The 19,263-nt window shown below is 45.1% G+C and overlaps 2 protein-coding genes across 12 annotated transcripts in view; one reads left to right on the top strand and one right to left on the bottom strand.

Moving 5' to 3' along the window:
• LOC142160072 (uncharacterized) overlaps nucleotides 1–19,263 on the bottom strand; it is a 1,559,230-nt gene that overhangs the window by 1,397,784 nt on the left and 142,183 nt on the right. For 5 of the 11 annotated variants that reach the window (XM_075214953.1, XM_075214967.1, XM_075214971.1 and 2 more), the window contains exon 1: nucleotides 6,275–6,319. The exons of the other annotated variants lie outside the window; for them this stretch is intronic. The gene's annotated coding sequence lies outside the window, so the exon portion shown is untranslated. Of the gene's footprint in view, nucleotides 1–6,274; nucleotides 6,320–19,263 lie in introns of those variants that run through there. 11 annotated transcript variants of the gene reach the window in all.
• Nucleotides 1–19,263, top strand: part of LOC142160110 (uncharacterized) — a 178,302-nt gene that overhangs the window by 112,685 nt on the left and 46,354 nt on the right. The gene's annotated exons all lie outside the window — the stretch shown is intronic.

Here is a 19,263-nt window from a genome sequence, read left to right as displayed (position 1 = left end):
AAAAGAGGTACAAGATGGAATTGTTCTGGGCCCTCCCTCCCACCCCTCGCGAGATTAGACGCGAGACTTGGACGACAGAGCCTCGTTTTCAACTTTTTGCCCGCCGGAAATATCCGAACACTGCTCGGATCCCGTTCGGATCCGCACTGTTCGGGTGGGCTCGGATTAGCGGAATCTGAGCCCGCTCATCTCTAGTAACCACCAGTCACTCCCGTCTACAAGACTTTTCCCGTGCTGCTCCCCACTTATGGAATTCCCTACCACACCCAAACAGGCTTTCCCACAGCCTTCAAATCTTTAGACGCTCTCTAAAAACCCATCTCTTTTTTTTTTTTTAAACCTTATCCCAGATGATACTATTTGCACTAATGCACCCTCACACCTGTCCCAATTTCCATTCTGAGCCACACTCGCTCCTCTTGTTTCAGCTGTGCCCTCTTCCACTTAGAATGTAAGCTCTCTAATGATCAGGGTCCTTCATACCCTTTGTTTTCATGTCTGCATTTATTTTGCCTGCCTTGTATGTCCCTGTTTTATGTATGTCCTGTTTTCTCTACTGTACGGTGCTGTGGAGCACTGTGGCGCCTTACAAATCTACAATAATAATAATAATTCTCTGCTTTATAACAGCAGACAATCAGATCAGGAGGATCCATCTGGGGAGCCAGAGGTGAAGGCTCCTCAGGCCGCCTGCTGCCCACTACTGGCCACCATCAAGAAGTGACATTTTCCCCTTGTACCAGAAACGGATTTAAAATCAAATTTCAGGAGCTGTGGAGAGAAATAAAACTACGAAACAAGCTCAGAGTGAAAATAAAACCTATAAAGTTTGTTTATTCTAACTTTAGACATGTTAATTTTCGAATATGACTGAAATGCAGAAATAAGTAGTAGTGATATATATATTATTTGTCTTATTTGTGATATTTCACCTACTCACTAAAAAAGTGCTTATACATGAAGACAATCAACAATCTCACCAGGACCGATCTGATATTGACTAGGATTAGTGGAAAACATGGACTCATCGGGGCCTGTACAATCGTGTGTGCTTCGACCTGGTGATAGGACAGGTATTAGGGCCGAGCATTTGTGTAAGTCGCCTATGAGGGTGCTTCGGTCAGCAACCAGGAGGTTCGGCCATGATATGGGTGCACATAAATGGCGGGGGTGCATGATATCGGGGGATACATAAAGAGGGGCAACAGATAACAGTAAATTAATACATGGAGCCATGATATGGAGGAGCACTAATACAGGGTGTCACAGGCACCATGCATGGCAAGGAAAGGATTGGGGGTCATAGTGTCTGACTAGGGAAGGGTTCCCACTCTCGGTATTGTGTGGCAGTCACAAAGATGCTCTCTGTATTGTGTGGCAGTCACAAAGATGCTCTCTGTATTGTGTGGCAGTCACAAGGATGCTCTCAGCATTGTGTGGCAGTCACAAGGATGCTCTCTGCATTGTGTGGCAGTCACAAGGATGCCCTCTGTATTGTGTGGCAGTCACAAGGATGCTCTCTGTATTGTGTGGCAGTCACAAAGATGCTCTCTGTAATGTGTGGCAGTCACAAGGATGCTCTCTGTATTGTGTGGCAGTCACAAGGATGCTCTCAGCATTGTGTGGCAGTCACAAGGATGCTCTCTGTATTGTGTGGCAGTCACAAGGATGCTCTCTGTAATGTGTGGCAGTCACAAGGAAGCTCTCTGTATTGTGTGGCAGTCACAAGGATGCTCTCAGCATTGTGTGGCAGTCACAATGATGCTCTCTGTATTGTGTGGCAGTCACAAGGATGCTCTCTGTAATGTGTGGCAGTCACAAGGAAGCTCTCTGTATTGTGTGGCAGTCACAAGGATGCTCTCAGCATTGTGTGGCAGTCACAATGATGCTCTCTGTATTGTGTGGCAGTCACAAGGATGCTCTCTGTAATGTGTGGCAGTCACAAGGATGCTCTCTGTATTGTGTGGCAGTCACAAGGATGCTCTCTGCATTGTGTGGCAGTCACAAGGATGCTCTCAGCATTGTGTGGCAGTCACAAGGATAATCTCTGTATTGTGTGGCAGTCACAATGATGCTCTCTGTATTGTGTGGCAGTCACAAGGATGCTCTCTGTAATGTGTGGCAGTCACAAGGAAGCTCTCTGTATTGTGTGGCAGTCACAAGGATGCTCTCTGTATTGTGTGGCAGTCACAAGGATGCTCTCTGTAATGTGTGGCAGTCACAAGGAAGCTCTCTGTATTGTGTGGCAGTCACAAGGATGCTCTCAGCATTGTGTGGCAGTCACAATGATGCTCTCTGTATTGTGTGGCAGTCACAAGGATGCTCTCTGTAATGTGTGGCAGTCACAAGGATGCTCTCTGTATTGTGTAGCAGTCACAAGGATGCTCTCTGCATTGTGTGGCAGTCACAAGGATGCTCTCAGCATTGTGTGGCAGTCACAAGGATGCTCTCTGTATTGTGTGGCAGTCACAATGATGCTCTCTGTATTGTGTGGCAGTCACAAGGATGCTCTCTGTAATGTGTGGCAGTCACAAGGAAGCTCTCTGTATTGTGTGGCAGTCACAAGGATGCTCTCAGCATTGTGTGGCAGTCACAAGGATGCTCTCTGTATTGTGTGGCAGTCACAAGGATGCTCTCTGTATTGTGTGGCAGTCACAAGGATGCTCTCTGCATTGTGTGGCAGTCACAAGGATGCTCTCAGCATTGTGTGGCAGTCACAAGGATGCTCTCTGCATTGTGTGGCAGTCACAAGGATGCTCTCTGTATTGTGTGGCAGTCACAAGGATGCTCTCTGCATTGTGTGGCAGTCACAAGGATGCTCTCAGCATTGTGTGGCAGTCACAAGGATGCTCTCTGCATTGTGTGGCAGTCACAAGGATGCTCTCTGTATTGTGTGGCAGTCACAAGGATGCTCTCTGTATTGTGTGGCAGTCACAAGGATGCTCTCAGCATTGTGTGGCAGTCACAAGGATGCTCTCTGCATTGTGTGGCAGTCACAAGGATGCTCTCTGCATTGTGTGGCAGTCACAAGGATGCTCTCTGCATTGTGTGGCAGTCACAAGGATGCTCTCTGCATTGTGTGGCAGTCACAAGGATGCTCTCTGTATTGTGTGGCAGTCACAAGGAAGCTCTCTGCGGTTTGTGGCAGTCACAAGGATGCTCTCTGTAATGTGTGGCAGTCACAAGGATGCTCTCTGCATTGTGTGGCAGTCACAAGGATGTTCTCTGTATTGTGTGGCAGTCACAAGGATGCTCTCTGTATTGTGTGGCAGTCACAAGGATGCTCTCTGTATTGTGTGGCAGTCACAAGGATGCTCTCTGTATTGTGTGGCAGTCACAAGGATGCTCTCTGTATTGTGTGGCAGTCACAAGGAAGCTCTCTGTATTGTGTGGCAGTCACAAGGAAGCTCTCTGTATTGTGTGGCAGTCACAAGGATGCCCTCTGTATTGTGTGGCAGTCACATGGATGCTCTCTGTATTGTGTGGCAGTCACAAGGAAGCTCTCTGTATTGTGTGGCAGTCACAAGGAAGCTCTCTGTATTGTGTGGCAGTCACAAGGATGCTCTCTGTATTGTGTGGCAGTCACAAGGATGCTCTCTGCATTGTGTGGCAGTCACAAGGATGCTCTCTGTATTGTGTGGCAGTCACAAGGATGCTCTCTGTATTGTGTGGCAGTCACAAGGATGCTCTCTGTATTGTGTGGCAGTCACAAGGATGCTCTCTGTATTGTGTGGCAGTCACAAGGATGCTCTCTGTATTGTGTGGCAGTCACAAGGATGCTCTCTGTATTGTGTGGCAGTCACAAGGATGCCCTCTGCATTGTGTGGCAGTCACAAGGATGCCCTCTGTATTGTGTGGCAGTCACAAGGATGCTCTCTGTATTGTGTGGCAGTCACAAGGATGCTCTCTGTATTGTGTGGCAGTCACAAGGATGCTCTCTGTATTGTGTGGCAGTCACAAGGATGCTCTCTGTATTGTGTGGCAGTCACAAGGATGCTCTCTGTATTGTGTGGCAGTCACAAGGATGCCCTCTGCATTGTGTGGCAGTCACAAGGATGCCCTCTGTATTGTGTGGCAGTCACAAGGATGCCCTCTGCATTGTGTGGCAGTCACAAGGATGCCCTCTGTATTGTGTGGCAGTCACAAGGATGCTCTCTGTATTGTGTGGCAGTCACAAGGATGCTCTCTGTATTGTGTGGCAGTCACAAGGATGCTCTATGTATTGTGTGGCAGTCACAAGGATGCTCTCTGTATTGTGTGGCAGTCACAAGGATGCTCTCTGTAATGTGTGGCAGTCACAAGGATGCTCTCTGTATTGTGTGGCAGTCACAAGGAAGCTCTCTGTATTGTGTGGCAGTCACAAGGATGCTCTCTGTATTGTGTGGCAGTCACAAGGATGCTCTCTGCATTGTATGGCAGTCACAAGGATGCCCTCTGTATTGTGTGGCAGTCACAAGGATGCCCTCTGTATTGTGTGGCAGTCACAAGGATGCTCTCTGTATTATGTGGCAGTCACAAGGATGCTCTCTGTATTGTGTGGCAGTCACAAGAATGCTCTCTGCGGTGTGTGGCAGTCACAAGGATGCTCTCTGTATTGTGTGGCAGTCACAAGGATGCTCTCTGTATTGTGTGGCAGTCACAAGGATGCTTTCTGCGGTGTGTGGCAGTCACAATGATGCCCTCTGTATTGTGTGGCAGTCACAAGGATGCTCTCTGTATTGTGTGGCAGTCACAAGAATGCTCTCTGCGGTGTGTGGCAGTCACAAGGATGCTCTCTGTATTGTGTGGCAGTCACAAGGATGCTCTCAGCATTGTGTGGCAGTCACAAGGATGCTCTCTGCGGTGTGTGGCAGTCACAAGGATGCTCTCTGTATTGTGTGGCAGTCACAAAGATGCTCTCAGCATTGTGTGGCAGTCACAAGGATGGTCTCTGCATTGTGTGGCAGTCACAAGGATGCTCTCTGTATTGTGTGGCAGTAACAAGGATGCTCTCTGTATTGTGTGGCAGTCACAAGGATGCTCTCTGCATTGTATGGCAGTCACAAGGATGCCCTCTGTATTGTGTGGCAGTCACAAGGATGCTCTCTGTATTGTGTGGCAGTCACAAGGAAGCTCTCTGTATTGTGTGGCAGTCACAAGGAAGCTCTCTGTATTGTGTGGCAGTCACAAGGAAGCTCTCTGTATTGTGTGGCAGTCACAAGGATGCTCTCTGCATTGTGTGGCAGTCACAAGGATGCTCTCTGTATTGTGTGACAGTCACAAGGATGCTCTCTGTATTGTGTAGCAGTCACAAGGATGCTCTCTGTATTGTGTGGCAGTCACAAGGATGTTCTCTTCCCTCCTCCAATAATGTCACACGATAGCTCAATTTTCCGGCAGGGGCAGGCCGATCCCATAATGATCTACCTTGGGCCCGGTCACTCAGCCACCTGCATTTGTTTCCTTTAAAATAGGCTGCTGAGTGGAGACTTTCCTCCCAGGCTAAAATTTGCCAACCCTGCGCTGATTGCCAGAGGGCAGAACAGTGAGTACCCTGCCACCCCCCACACAGGTCACATGGTTTACATGCCTGTGGTACGGGATAGTTTTATACGGTCATAATGGAGTGTTGTGATTGACCTAAAGAACCTAATCATTCAGGGTTTGTTAACATTTTGTTACAATTCAACTCTGGACCCCAACTTAACAGGAGCAAGTCAACCGGCAACGAAGCTCGAGAGCAGGTAAGAGCCATCACCAGGGTCAGTCTACGCTGTTACTGTTAGTGTATTGGCCATGCACAGTGCTGATTCCGCCTACCAGTGCAATGCCTTGTTTACTCCTACTGTGACAGGCTCCTAAGGATGTGTTATAGCCCCGCCTACTTTTGCATTGGTCCCTCCTACTGTTGATTTTACCCCGCCCATATGTAGCCATTTTATATTACAGTACATGATGTATAATAGTGATATAACAGTTATTACATACCAGCAGACAGTGCTTAGAGATATATATTACAGTACAGGATGTATAATAGGGACATAACATATATAATATACATAATATTTATTACATACCAGCAGACAGTGCTTAGAGGAGATATATATTACAGTACAGGATGTATAATAGGGACATAACATATATAATATACATAATAGTTATTACATACCAGCAGACAGTGCTTATATATATATATATATTACAGTACAGGATGTATAATAGTTATTACATACCAGCAGACAGTGATTATATATATATATATTACAGTACAGGATGTATAATAGTTATTACATACCTGGTTGGAGTAACCCAGGCACTTCTGTCTATACACAGGGAAGTAATAAGGTGACGGCGCTAAGAACTGTGGGAGATGTAGTCCCTGTGATTGGTGACTCTCTTATGCAGGCTGAGTACTAGAGGAATACATTAACTATAAGATAGCGACGGGCGCCATTTTATGTGAGACAATCCTGTAGGGTCATACGTTGAGACTTGTTCTCAGACAGGATAATGTCCCCAGTGCCGGAGCGGCGGCCATTTTGTGGGAGACATTTCTGTACGGCCATACACTCATTCTTGTATACAGACAGGAGAATGTCCTCAGGACCGGGGCGGCCATTTTGTGTGAGTCTGTCAGTAATTCTCCCCACATGTAGCTGGAGTATTATTGACTACATCAGTTCCCTATAACATAAATACACCCAATAACCCAGCTGTACAGGGAAACATACACTGAGCACAGAGAGCATAAGGACAAATATATATATATATATATAGCAAAAATTGTAAAATAATTCATAATATGAGCATTTCTTAATGTCAATGTATCACAGCTGGATCTCAGTTAGTGGGAAATATGTAACGTTTAGGTTCATGTCACCAAGTTTAATGTTAAACTTTGCTGCTGCCACCACCAGGCTCCTTAGCGGCTCGCAGAACCGCGTCCTTCTGGGTAACTCCCGCTGCTAGTGCACCCCCTCGCTGGGCACCCCCTCGCTGGGCACCCCCTCGCTGGGCACCCCCTCGCTGGGCACCCCCTCGCTGGGCACCTGGGCTGGTACCCCCTCACTGGGCACCCCCTCGCTGGGCACCTGGGCTGGTACCCCCTCGCTGGGCACCCCCTCGCTGGGCACCCCCTCGCTGGGCACCTGGGCTGGTACCCCCTCGCTGGGCACCTGGGCTGGTACTCCCTCGCTGGGCACCTGGGCTGGTACCCCCTCACTGGGCACCCCCTCGCTGGTACCCCCTCGCTGGGCACCTGGGCTGGTACCCCCTCGCTGGGCACCCCCTCGCTGGGCACCTGGGCTGGTACCCCCTCACTGGGCACCCCCTTGCTGGGCACCCCCTCGCTGGGCACCTGGGCTGGTACCCCCTCACTGGGCACCCCCTCGCTGGCACCCCCTCGCTGGGCACCTGGGCTGGTACCCCCTCACTGGGCACCTGGGCTGGTACCCCCTCACTGGGCACCCCCTCACTGGGCATCCCCTCGCTGGGCACCCCCTCGCGGGGCACCTGGGCTGGTACCCCCTCACTGGGCACCTGGGCTGGTACCCCCTCACTGGGCACCCCCTCGCTGGGCACCTGGGCTGGTACCCCCTCGCTGGGCACCTGGGCTGGTACCCCCTCGCTGGGCACCCCCTCACTGGGCACCCCCTCGCTGGGCACCTGGGCTGGTACCTCTGACCTCTTCCTATAGATCAGGGTTGCTGTGGATGGTTCCCCTCTGACCTATCACACTGGCCAGAGCTGCAGGTAGCGGGCAGAGCATTGGTACTGGATGCTGAGTCCCAACCTCAGAACAGCCGGATAATGGATTAGATTGGGTCTAATACATACTTACCAACTTTCTGATCTTCAAACCCGGGAGCCTGCGGAGGAGGTGGGTGTAACGGGGGGCGGAGCTCCTAAATACGCATAATTTTGGACCCGCCCCAATTCACCGGGAATCGTGGCGTTTGGGACTTAATTCACAGGAATTACAGCAGGTAAGTAGGCGTCAAAACTGGATCTTGAAGCAGTGATGTTTTATTAGCTCAAGTGTCCTAATAAGGACAGTTACATACACTAGTTTATGGTACTAGAGATCTTTCCACAAGTTACAGATGGTATGATACTACATTACATAGTCAACAGTCCGCTTTTATACAGACTTACATAGATACCCTGGCAGGAGGTAATCCAGCCTCCTGCCCCTCTAACCAATCCAGGTGCTCATGCAGCCTGCACATAGATCAGCCCAGTGGCAGATACAGGGGGGGGGGGGCGATCGCCCCCCCCCTAGCAGATACTTGCTGCTGACGGCTGCACACTATGTGCAGGTCCGTCCAGCCGTGACAGGCAGGGACAGTGTGCTGCCCGGCTGCTCTGATTGTGAGTATGTGCAGGTCCGTCCAGCTGTGACAGGCAGGGACAGTGTGCTGCCCGGCTGCTCTGATTGTGAGTATGTGCAGGTCCGTCCAGCCGTGACAGGCAGGGACAGTGTGCTGCCCGGCTGCTCTGATTGTGAGTATGTGCAGGTCCGTCCAGCTGTGACAGGCAGGGACAGTGTGCTGCCCGGCTGCTCTGATTGTGTCAATCAGAGCAGCCGGGCAGCACACTGTCCCTGCCTGTCACGGCTGGACGGACCTGCACATAGTGTGCAGCCATCGGCAGCCTAAGATGTTAGAAAGGGGCGGGGCCTAAATCGCCCCCCCTAAATCGCCCCGAGTACAGTAGTTTTCTAGATCCGCCCCTGAATCAGCCTGGAGGGGTTTAACACCTTTTTACATTGCTGCTAGCAGCACCACAACGTCTGAGGTTTTATATTGAATGTTTACTCTCAGGATATATCATTTCTCTAATCTTGCTTTGAACACAACTTAACTTGCAAAATTCACATTCATCTGTGATTACTTGCATAGGGAGTCTACCATCAAGTATAATGACCTCTTCCTGTCTTTAAGGCTTATGCGACGTTTTGGTCACTCAGCGATGAAAAGGTCTAATTAACATGAGTTTACCAGTTTCCAGACAGTTGAAAACCCCAACATGACTTACTGTCTCAGAAATCAATACATTTCCACACATACCAATATAAAAAAATAAGTACATTTGCAATGATATACTGAGGTGCACTGCACTCCTAATTAAAATAAATATCTACAATAAGTTATTTCTACGTGATCCAGTCACACACAGGTTAGTACATAATGTGGGTCATGTTCGAATACCACATCCGATTCACAGTGGTTTTAAAAATTCCAAAATATCCCGCACTTACATTACCCCCTTTAATGTGCAGTTCCTGTAACGTGGTGTAAATTCTTTCAACATCATTATAAACAACCAAAATATAATTAATAATCACAAATTTTGTGGTGGTGCAAGACATAATCACTAATACCAGTCCAAGGTCTCGTTTTATGGGTCAAGGCCACCTGCTAAAGTTTTCTGGGAAACACGTTTTGCTCATTATACCCCCTCTATCACTATTATAATGCATGAATACTGTAGAGACAAATGTTAGCCCATCCAGTCTGCCATCTCCTCACAGCCATGTTGTCATTCATAGAACTTTCATAGTTATAATTATATGCTGTTAATGAACTAATTATATATATATATATATATATTTATATATATATATATATTTATATTATATAACTATAATAGAACTTTCATTTATTTTGACTCAACTTTCATTGGTGAATGAGTATTCACTTTCATTTATATCATGGTGGTAGCCAACGTTAAACATATATATTTACTTTCAAGTTTCACAATGTACATCATCATCATCATCATCATTTATTTATATAGCGCCAACATATTCCGTAGCGCTTTACAATTGGGGACAAACGTAATAAACTAATAAACAAACTGGGTAAAACAGACAAAGAGGTGAGAAGGTCCTGCTCGCAAGCTTACAATCTATGGGACAATGGGAGATTGACACATGAGGTTAAGTATACATTTTGCATCTTGGCCCAGCCAGACTGCAAAGGTAAGGTGACTCATAAGCTAAATGATCCTGTCACACAACAATGTTGGTCCGGGGGTAGTTGTCTTCTGTGAAATTGTGTAACAGGCTAAAGGTAGTGAGGTTAAGATGGTGGTTGAGGAATATTATAAGCTTGTCTGAATAGGTAGGTTTTCAGAGAACGCTTGAAAGTTTGTAGAACAGAGGAGAGTCTTATTGTGCGAGGGAGAGAGTTCCCTAGAGTGGGTGCAGCCCGAAAAAAGTCCTGTAACCGGGAATGGGAGGATGTAATGAGGGTGGATGAGAGACGCAGATCTTTTGCAGAACGGAGTTGCCGAGTTGGGAGATATTTTGAGACAAGAGAGGAGATGTATGTTGGTGCAGCTTTGTTGATGGCCTTGTAGGTTAGTAAAAGTATTTTATATTGGATTCGGTAGAAGACAGGCAGCCAGTGTAGAGACATACAGAGTGATTCAACAGAGGAATAGCTATTTGCAAGGAAAATCAGTCTTGCCGAAGCATGCAAAATAGATTTTAGGGGTTTGAGTCTATTTTTGGGAAGACCAGTAAGGAGGGAATTGCAATAGTCAATGCGGGAGATGATTAGTGCATGAATTAAGGTTTTAGCAGTGTCTTGTGTGAGATATGTGCGGATTCTGGAAATGTTCTTTAGATGTATGTAACATGATTTAGATATAGTCAATGTGGGGAACAAAGGATAGGCATGAATCAAGGATTACACCTAGGCAGCGAGCTTGTGGGGTGGGATTTATGGTCATGTTATCAACAGAGATAGAAATGTCAGGTATGCTCTTGTTGGCGGGTGGGAATATTATTAACTCTGTTTTAGAAAGATTAAGTTTGAGTTGACGAGAGGACATCCAAGATGAAATGGCAGAAAGACAGTCAGTTACACGGGACAACACAGATGTCGAGATATCAGGAGAGGATAGATAGATTTGGGTATCATCCGCATAGAGATGATACTGAAAGCCAAAGGAACTTATTAGATTTCCAAGAGAAGCGGTATAGATAGAGAACAGCAGAGGACCTAGCACCGAGCCTTGTGGTACTCCAACTGATAGGGGAAGCGGAGCAGAGGTGGCTCCAGAGAAATTAACAGTGAAAGAGCGATTAGAGAGGTAAGATGAGAACCAGGATAGAACTGTGTCTTGAAGACCTAGGGATTGCAGCGTTTGTATGAGAAGAGAGTGGTCAACGGTGTCAAATGCAGCCGAGAGATCAAGGAGAATTAGGAGAGAGTAATGGCGTTCAGACTTAGCAGTGATCAGATCATTAACAACCTTGGTCAGCGCAGTCTCTGTGGAGTGTTGAGAACGAAAGCCAGACTGAAGAGGATCCAACAGGTTGTTTGCGGAAAGAAAGCGTGTGAGGCGAGTGTAGGCAAGTCTCTCTAGAAGCTTGGAGGGGCAAGGGAGCTGAGAGATGGGACGGTAATTTGAGAGAGAGTTTGGGTCGGAGTTTTGTTTTTTTAGAATAGGAGTAATCACTGCATGCTTGTATAGTGATGGAAAGATGCCAGTAGAGAGTGAGAGATTACAGATTTGAGTTAGAGGTGAAATGAGCACAGAAGACAGGGATCTACCAATTTGCGAGGGAATAGGATCAAGAGGACAGGAGGTAGAGTAGGAAGATAAGAAGAGCGTAGAAATTTCTTCTTCATTTGTGGGGTCAAATGAAGAAAGGGTGTCAGAGGGTAGTGGGAAGGAAATGAGCTGATGGCTTGTTGAGGAAGAGGATACCATTTCTAGTCTGATCTTGTCAATCTTGTCCTTGAAGTAGGAAGCAAGATCCTGAGCACTGATAGTAGATGGAGGGTTCTGGGTGGGAGGATTGAGAAGATGATTAAATGTATTGAAAAGGCGTTTGGGGTTAGAAGCCTGAGCATAGATAAGAGATTGGAAGTATGTTTGTTTTGCAGTGTCCAGAGCATTTCGATAGGAGTGGTAGACAGAAGTATATGTGAAGAAGTCATTAGAGCTTCGAGATTTACGCCAGTGACGTTCTGCTTTACGGGACAGTTTTTGAAGATTTCGTGTTGCTTTGGTGTGCCACGGTTGACATCGAAGTCGACGTGTAGTATGAAGTGTCGCTGGAGCCACTTGATCAAGGGCCGTTGCTAAGGTTAGGTGAAAATGAGGTACTGCCATCTCAGGGGATGAGAATGTAGAGATAGGTGAGAGAAGGTGTTGGAGAGAGGTGGAAAATTGTTGAAGATTAATAGAATTAAGATTTCTGCGAGTATGAGGAGGCTTGGTTGAGTTAGACAGTAGAGAGGTTAGAGCAGTGGGGGTGAGAGTGTAGCTGATAAGATGATGATCCGAGAGGGGGAAGGGTGTATTAATAAAATTAGAAACTGAGCATAGTCTAGACAAAACAAGATCAAGGCAGTGGCCATCCTTATGAGTAGATGATTCAATCCACTGGGAGAGGTCAAGTGAGGATGTTAGAGAGAGTAGTTTGGAAGCAGCTTTGGAAGGTGGGTTATCAATGGGGATGTTGAAGTCACCCATGATGATGGTGGGGATGTCTGAAGATAAGAAGTGAGGGAGCCATGCAGAGAAATCCTCAATAAATTGTTGGTGTGCTCCAGGGGGACGATAGATCACCGCAACACGTAGGGAGAATGGATTAAAAATGCGAATAGCATGTACTTCAAAAGATGTGAACGTGAGTGATGGGACATTTGGTAGAACTGTAAACGTGCACTGTGGGAAAAGAAGAAGTCCAGCCCCACCTCCTTGTCTGCCTTCAGGTCTGGAGGTGTGGGTGAGATGGAGGCCACCATGTGAAAGTGCTGCAGGTGAGGCAGTGTCTGATTGCATGAGCCATGTTTCTGTTATTGCCAGAAGGTTGAGGTTTTTTGAGAGGAAGAGATCATGAACGGAGGTAAGTTTGTTACAAACAGAGCGTGCATTCCAAAGGGCACATTTAAAGGACTTGGGAAGAGAGGGGAGACAGGTGATGTGTTTGAGGTTTGCTATAGAACGGTAGTGTTCTGATGTATGTGTGTGTGAGGAGTGTGGGGGACCTGGATTAGGTGATATATCACCAGCTAATAGAAGCAGAGTGAGCGAGAGATAGGCAAGGGGATTGTAAGATGTGTGGCCTTTTATTTTCTGGCGACAGGTGGAGGCTGTACTTGTTAGAGATAATAAATAGGATAACAGTTCATGGGTGTTAAATAGAGGTGAGTGGAGTAATGCAGGTGCAATATGAACAAATTTGTGTGTTAGTGGAGGGGTGAAAGATGACACAGTCCTAAAGATCATGCCATGAAATGAGACTAAGAAAAGCAATTTGTGAAACATTGTGATAAAAGGGGTAAAAGCAAAAAGCAAGGGTATTTTAAGAATTACCTCTTAGCAGTCTTCCATATAAATAGACAAGTAGTGCAGAAATAGGCTGTGGCAGATGCAGCTTATTGCTGGGAGTAAATTCAGGTCAAATGTAGTCCAATGTTTGGCCAACTGTGTTGTCTAACTGTGCATTTTCGTCCACTTTGTGAGAAAATCCCACTTAGTGCAGAAATCACACACGTCTAACCCCACATACGTCTCCCCATAGAATGTACAGCTACACAGTTTGATGTTACGATAGAGGGCATGTATAATGAACTTTATTATCATGTGCACTTTATTCTTTCAGTTTCTGCTCAAATATAACTGGATTTAGCTTAGACATTACATTTTTGCACAATGCTATGACTATCAGTCTTCAAGCCTCCAAATGTGCCTTAAAGACGTTTCCATCAAGCCTACCGAGCACTCCAGCCTGCGCATCCCCCACTCAGTATCACCTCTCTGTGTTCGTCCATCCTCCTCTAGAATGTAAGCGCACTCCTAGTGTTTTCCTTATCTAATTGTGTATTTATGTTAATTTGTTGTTTGTATTGATATAAATTTGTTACTTTTGTTCTTGTTATTTTGTACATTAGTTGTATGTTGTAACCCCCCATGAATGGTCCTGCAGAACCCTTGTAGCGCCTTATAAATAAAAGATAGTTATAATACTGGAGGCTCTTCATAAAAAATTATAATTCTTGTTTTACCATCTTCAGCTACTAGAGAGCCTCAGCATTCTGCATGACCCATGAGCAGCACGGTGGCTCAGTGGTTAGCGTTTCAGCCTCTCAGCACTGGGTCATGAGTTCAATTCCCAACCATGGCCTTATCTGTGAAGAGTTTGTATGTTATTTGTGTGGGTTTCCTCCCACATTCCAAAAACATACTAGTAGTTTAATTGGCTGCTATCAAATTGACCCTAGTCTGTGTGTGTGTATGTTACGGAATTTAGACTGTAAGCTCCAATAGGGCAGGGACTGATGTGAGTGAATTCTCTGTACAGCAGAATTAGTGGCGCTATATAAATAAATAAATGATGATGATGACCCAGAATTTATTTTTTCCTCTTAATCCCAGCACAAAAGCACCCGTTTCTATTTAAGCAACATGTCGTTGAAGTGTCAGCCTGCCATGGCTCCAAGTCTGGCATGGACAAACTGTTATTACGGAGTACGATATTTCCTGTTTGTGACTCTGCAGGATTTATCATAGGCCAGTTTGAGGGGACCACATGGGTGTCACTGTGGACTGCAGTGTGCCAAATCTGTCTATAGGCCAGCCAAACAAAAGACACAGTAAACGTGAGATGCACCACCATTAGGTTCCACATGGCTCCCTTGTAGTCTGGACCCTAAACCCAGGTCCTCCTTGATCCACAACAGTCAATCTCTCTAACGGTGTCAGCTACCTAGATACAGATAAAGATCTTAATCCCAACATGCCTAGATAGATGAAAAAAATCATCCAGAAGAGAACTTGCATGGTTATTGTAGTTATTGAAGGAAGCATCGCTTCTGGAGACAAATCCCAGTAAAAACCACATTCCCCACCCTCTCTTCTGGAGTCAGAATTAGAGGACAATGCCTCTTCCCCAGTCATTCATAAAGATTTACTAGTATTCCTCAAAAAAAAAATATGCTCCTCAATCCAAACAGAGGTCCTAAAGGTGATGCACCCATGAAAAGCTGAGATAAGATTAATTTGTGATAGGAGAGGAACCTAGATTAAGTGGTCTTCTACCAACAACTATCTGACCTGGAGCTCCTAACAGATGAAACAAGACATCACTTAACTACAGGAAAACCTATACCCAAGACAATTGGGGCGATACGGAACAACATTTAAATAAAATGAATATAAAAGGTTTCCCTGGAACTCCAGAGGATCTCAGATTATTGGAGCAAGCTCATAGAGCCATGAGAGCCAGATCTCAGGAGCCATCCCAGCCAAGACATGTTATTCTTAGATCTTAGATTACTTCACTACTCAAACACGTGATAATGAGAGAATCCATAAATCCCACCAAATTAATTTTGAAAGAGCCACACTTCAAATTGATCAGGACTTCTCACAGTTTACACTGCTGTGAATACAATCTGATCACCTCTGCCATGCGGGAACACAACATAAGATACCATTGGTATTTTGTACTCATTGTGTTTAACATAATGTGTTTATTACCATAAATAACCATTTATACTTTTATTGAACCATTCCCTATTTCATTTTTTTCTGCCATGGCGAACAAATAGGTGTTCTCTAATTTCAGTCAAGGGTCAGCACTGTTCATATCTCTAGTTTTTGACCATAGGGGCTTCCCCTTTTGTATTCTTGGTTGACTCCAAAACAAACACCGCGTGGCCACAAACATCAAGGTAGCTCAGGCATTTCTTGTCAACTAGGCCTTCTAATGCCGTCGCCCGAAGCTGTGGAAATCAACATCTTCCTCCCCACCGATGTTAAGATCTCTATCTCAAAGACCTCAGAACAAGGATTGGTCCAGTCACTAGGAACGCTAAATCCACAGCTATTACTTGAAGCAGATGAGTTATACATTTTGATCCTCTTGTTCAAAAGCCCTGATTCACGAGGATCGAAATGCTTCTAAGCATTTTTATTACTGTTCTCTCAGAGAACAGTTTCTTAAGTTTATTAGTTTTATATTTGTTCTACTTAAATGACAGAGACCTACATTGACAGTGTTTCCCAAACCCAGTCCTCACGGCCCCTAACAGGGCATGTTTTCCATATCTCCTTACTGGAGCACAGGTGTATTCATTACTGATCGACGCATTGTAAGAGAACCACAGGTGGTGTAATTATTTCACGTGTCCTGGAAAACCAGCACTGTTAGGGGGCCCTGATGACTTGGTTTGGGAAACAGTGTGCTAGGGCAACCCATCAAGGGGAATTTATTGACCTCATGTGCAGATTGTTATTAGCTCCTTAACATGTTATGTTGTTTTGATCTTGGATAGTATTATATTACTAAGTAATATTTACAGTTGTGTTGTATAATTTTTTCAAAATTATTTTGGTTCCAATTGGAGGGACCAGTGCTTGCCTATTTGCACTAAAAACCTTCGACATAGTCATGCCACTACCCCCTTCGGGCAATTTGTTGACTCACCGGATCTTTGTTTGACGATCCCCTTTTTACCTCAAGTGACACTTTTGAATTAGACAAAGATGAAGAAGACAGAATCGTAATCCTAACTGGCAAGCTCAACAGCCATCTTTGTACACTAGTAAATATTTAAACTTAATAAAGATCAGCACAGATTCTCCTCTATTATGGGCACAAAATGATCAGCAGTTAAGAAAGGTAGACAATATTAACAATCCGGGGCAGCACAGTTGGCTAAGTGGTTAGCACTTCTGCCTTACAGTGCTGGGGTCATGAGTTCAATTCCCAACTATGGCCTTATCTGTGTGGAGTTTGTATGTTCTCCCCGTGTTTGCGTGGGTTTCCTCCGGGTGCTCCGATTTCCTCCCACACTCCAAAAACATACTGGTATGTTAATTGGCTGCTATCAAATTGACCCTAGTCTCACTGTCTCTGTCTGTCTGAGTATGTGTGTTAGGAAATTTAGACTTTATGCTCCAATGGGGCAGGCACTGATGTGAATGAGTTCTTTGTACAGCGCTGCGGATTTAGTGGAGCTATATAAATAAATGGTGATGATGATTATCCTAAAAATGACCATGGATAGGTCTTCCCCGGTGCTCCGGATAGGGCGGATATCCGAAGATCTAAGGTTCTGTCTGATGTTTGAGGTTGTACCCCCTGTATGACTCTTTGAGAATAAGGAGCCCTTAAATAGGAAAATACTTCTTTTACTCTTCATGTTCCACAGAAAGTGCCCCCCCAGGTCCGGAAAGACGTTAAGCCAGAACAATACAGCACTTGACTGAATAGCTTCAAGGTCTCGAAATCTAGTATAAAGCCTTGTCTGACCCAGAAATCTTATACTCAGGAGCCCTGATTATCTCAGAACATATCGCACACACATTCAATTGGATTTACCCTAACCATCTATGACAAAGGGACAACACTGACTGAGAAACACCTTGGACCTTCCTCCTAGGCTGTCCTCCCCTAGACTTATCTTCTCATTTTGTAAAACATGCCTCCAACATGTCACCCACCATTTATTTGCTTAAAAACCGTATATAGCATGTAACATGAATGGCAAAGATTATTTACCATCCACGTGAAAATTCCCTGGATTTTTCATGAAAGACAGAGATTCTCCCCAACCATCTCCTTAATTCAACAGCTATCCTACCACACCCCATGCTCGCAACATTTTACTTTTGAATACAAATCAACCACAAATTTGTTTTGCTCTTTGTCTTGTTCATGTATTCTCTCCCTCCTTATTATACCCCCCCCCCCCGCCCCCTTTCCCCACCCCCCGCAGTTATACCAATTAAACCATTTTTTTCTACGGTCAATGTGTTCTGTTTTGTACCAGAATTGTCCAAGGGGAAATATACAGAACTTGTTTTTTTTTTTTAAGAAGAACCAAAAATATTTCATGTCATTAAATTGTGTTTTCATGGTTTAGCTGCATGTGTCACAGGGAATATCTGTAGCCACTTTATAATCGAGAATGGTTGAACGCCGATTTCCTCATCTAGTCTGCCTGCATGTTGACAAGACAATTAAAGGGTTAATGGTTTGCAAACAGCACTGCTAGCAATGAGGTCAACAAAATGCTCAATGTAGAAAACCAACAGGTATATAATCTTTGTTCTGGCTGTGCTTATTGAGTTATATATCAATGCTGATTGCTTACATTAATATTGCAGTAGATAATACTCAATCAATAACTGAACAAATCAGTTTCTTCAAGAGTGTCCACCTCTAATTAAAGAACTCGGTCTCGGAGCGCCCTAGACACCAAGGTTGATTCCACCATGGGCTTACATTGAGTATCTACAGAGGAATGTACATGTCTTAAGACTATTTAAATTCTTGAGTCATTTAACCCGGATCTGTCCTTGGTTGGAATTTTAAGGGAGGTTTTTATCTTAAGTATTTTCCCAATTAATGGTGCCTTGCTTTATTCATTCAGCATCTATTATCTCTTTAATTTACCTGTGTAAAAGAAAAAGTTAAATTTGTTGAGGAGGATGTAGATGAAGCCACTGACTCACTCACCCAACTTAGTTTTTATTATGTCTTATTATGGAGATTATTTTCCGTTCTCATCTACAAACCGAAAACCATATGGCTCAATTGGTACAAGTTCCAAACCGTGACCTGACCAATGAAAAATTTGTCTAATTTGACATGAGCCATCGTAACCAGGCTTATAATTGTCGTCACGGATAGAGGTGGGTCACATGATTGTCAATCTATGGCTGCTCACATTTTCTGAGCGTGAAATGCCCAAATTTCCCAGTACTTTTCCTGCCACATTTATGCTAAAAGATGATGCAATAGAAGACGATACATCAAGTCTTAGCATGAGGGCCACAGTTTTTGTAGCTGGCGTTAATGCTGGAGAACTGAGAACCACAACTTCAGACAGTTGTCAACGGCTCATGTATCCTGCCTATGAAGTACAATGGGTAGGTGGTAAGAAAGTGATCCCTTTAAAATGTGCAATGGTCAGCACGGTGGCCTAGTGGTTAGCACTTCTGCCTCACATCGCTAGAGTCGCGAGTTTGATTCCCAACTATTGCCTTATCTGTGTGGAGTTTGTATGTGCTCCCCGTGTTTGCGTGAGTTTCCTCCGGGTGCTCCGGTTTCCTCCCACAGTCCAAAAATATTCTAGTAGGTTAATTGGCTGCTATCAAAATTGACGTGTATGTGTGTGTGTGTTAGGGAATTTAGACTGTAAGCTCCAATGGGGCAGGGACTGATCTGTGCGAGTTCTCTGTACAGCACTGCGGAATTAGTGGCGCTATATAAATTGATGATGATGATTATGCAGATTCTTTAATATTTCA

This window comes from Mixophyes fleayi, chromosome 6 (assembly GCF_038048845.1).
Source record: "Mixophyes fleayi isolate aMixFle1 chromosome 6, aMixFle1.hap1, whole genome shotgun sequence".
Classification (NCBI taxonomy): domain Eukaryota; kingdom Metazoa; phylum Chordata; class Amphibia; order Anura; family Limnodynastidae; genus Mixophyes; species Mixophyes fleayi.
The sequence above is the reverse complement of the archived record's forward strand: the minus strand, read 5'-3'. Positions and strand labels throughout refer to the sequence as shown.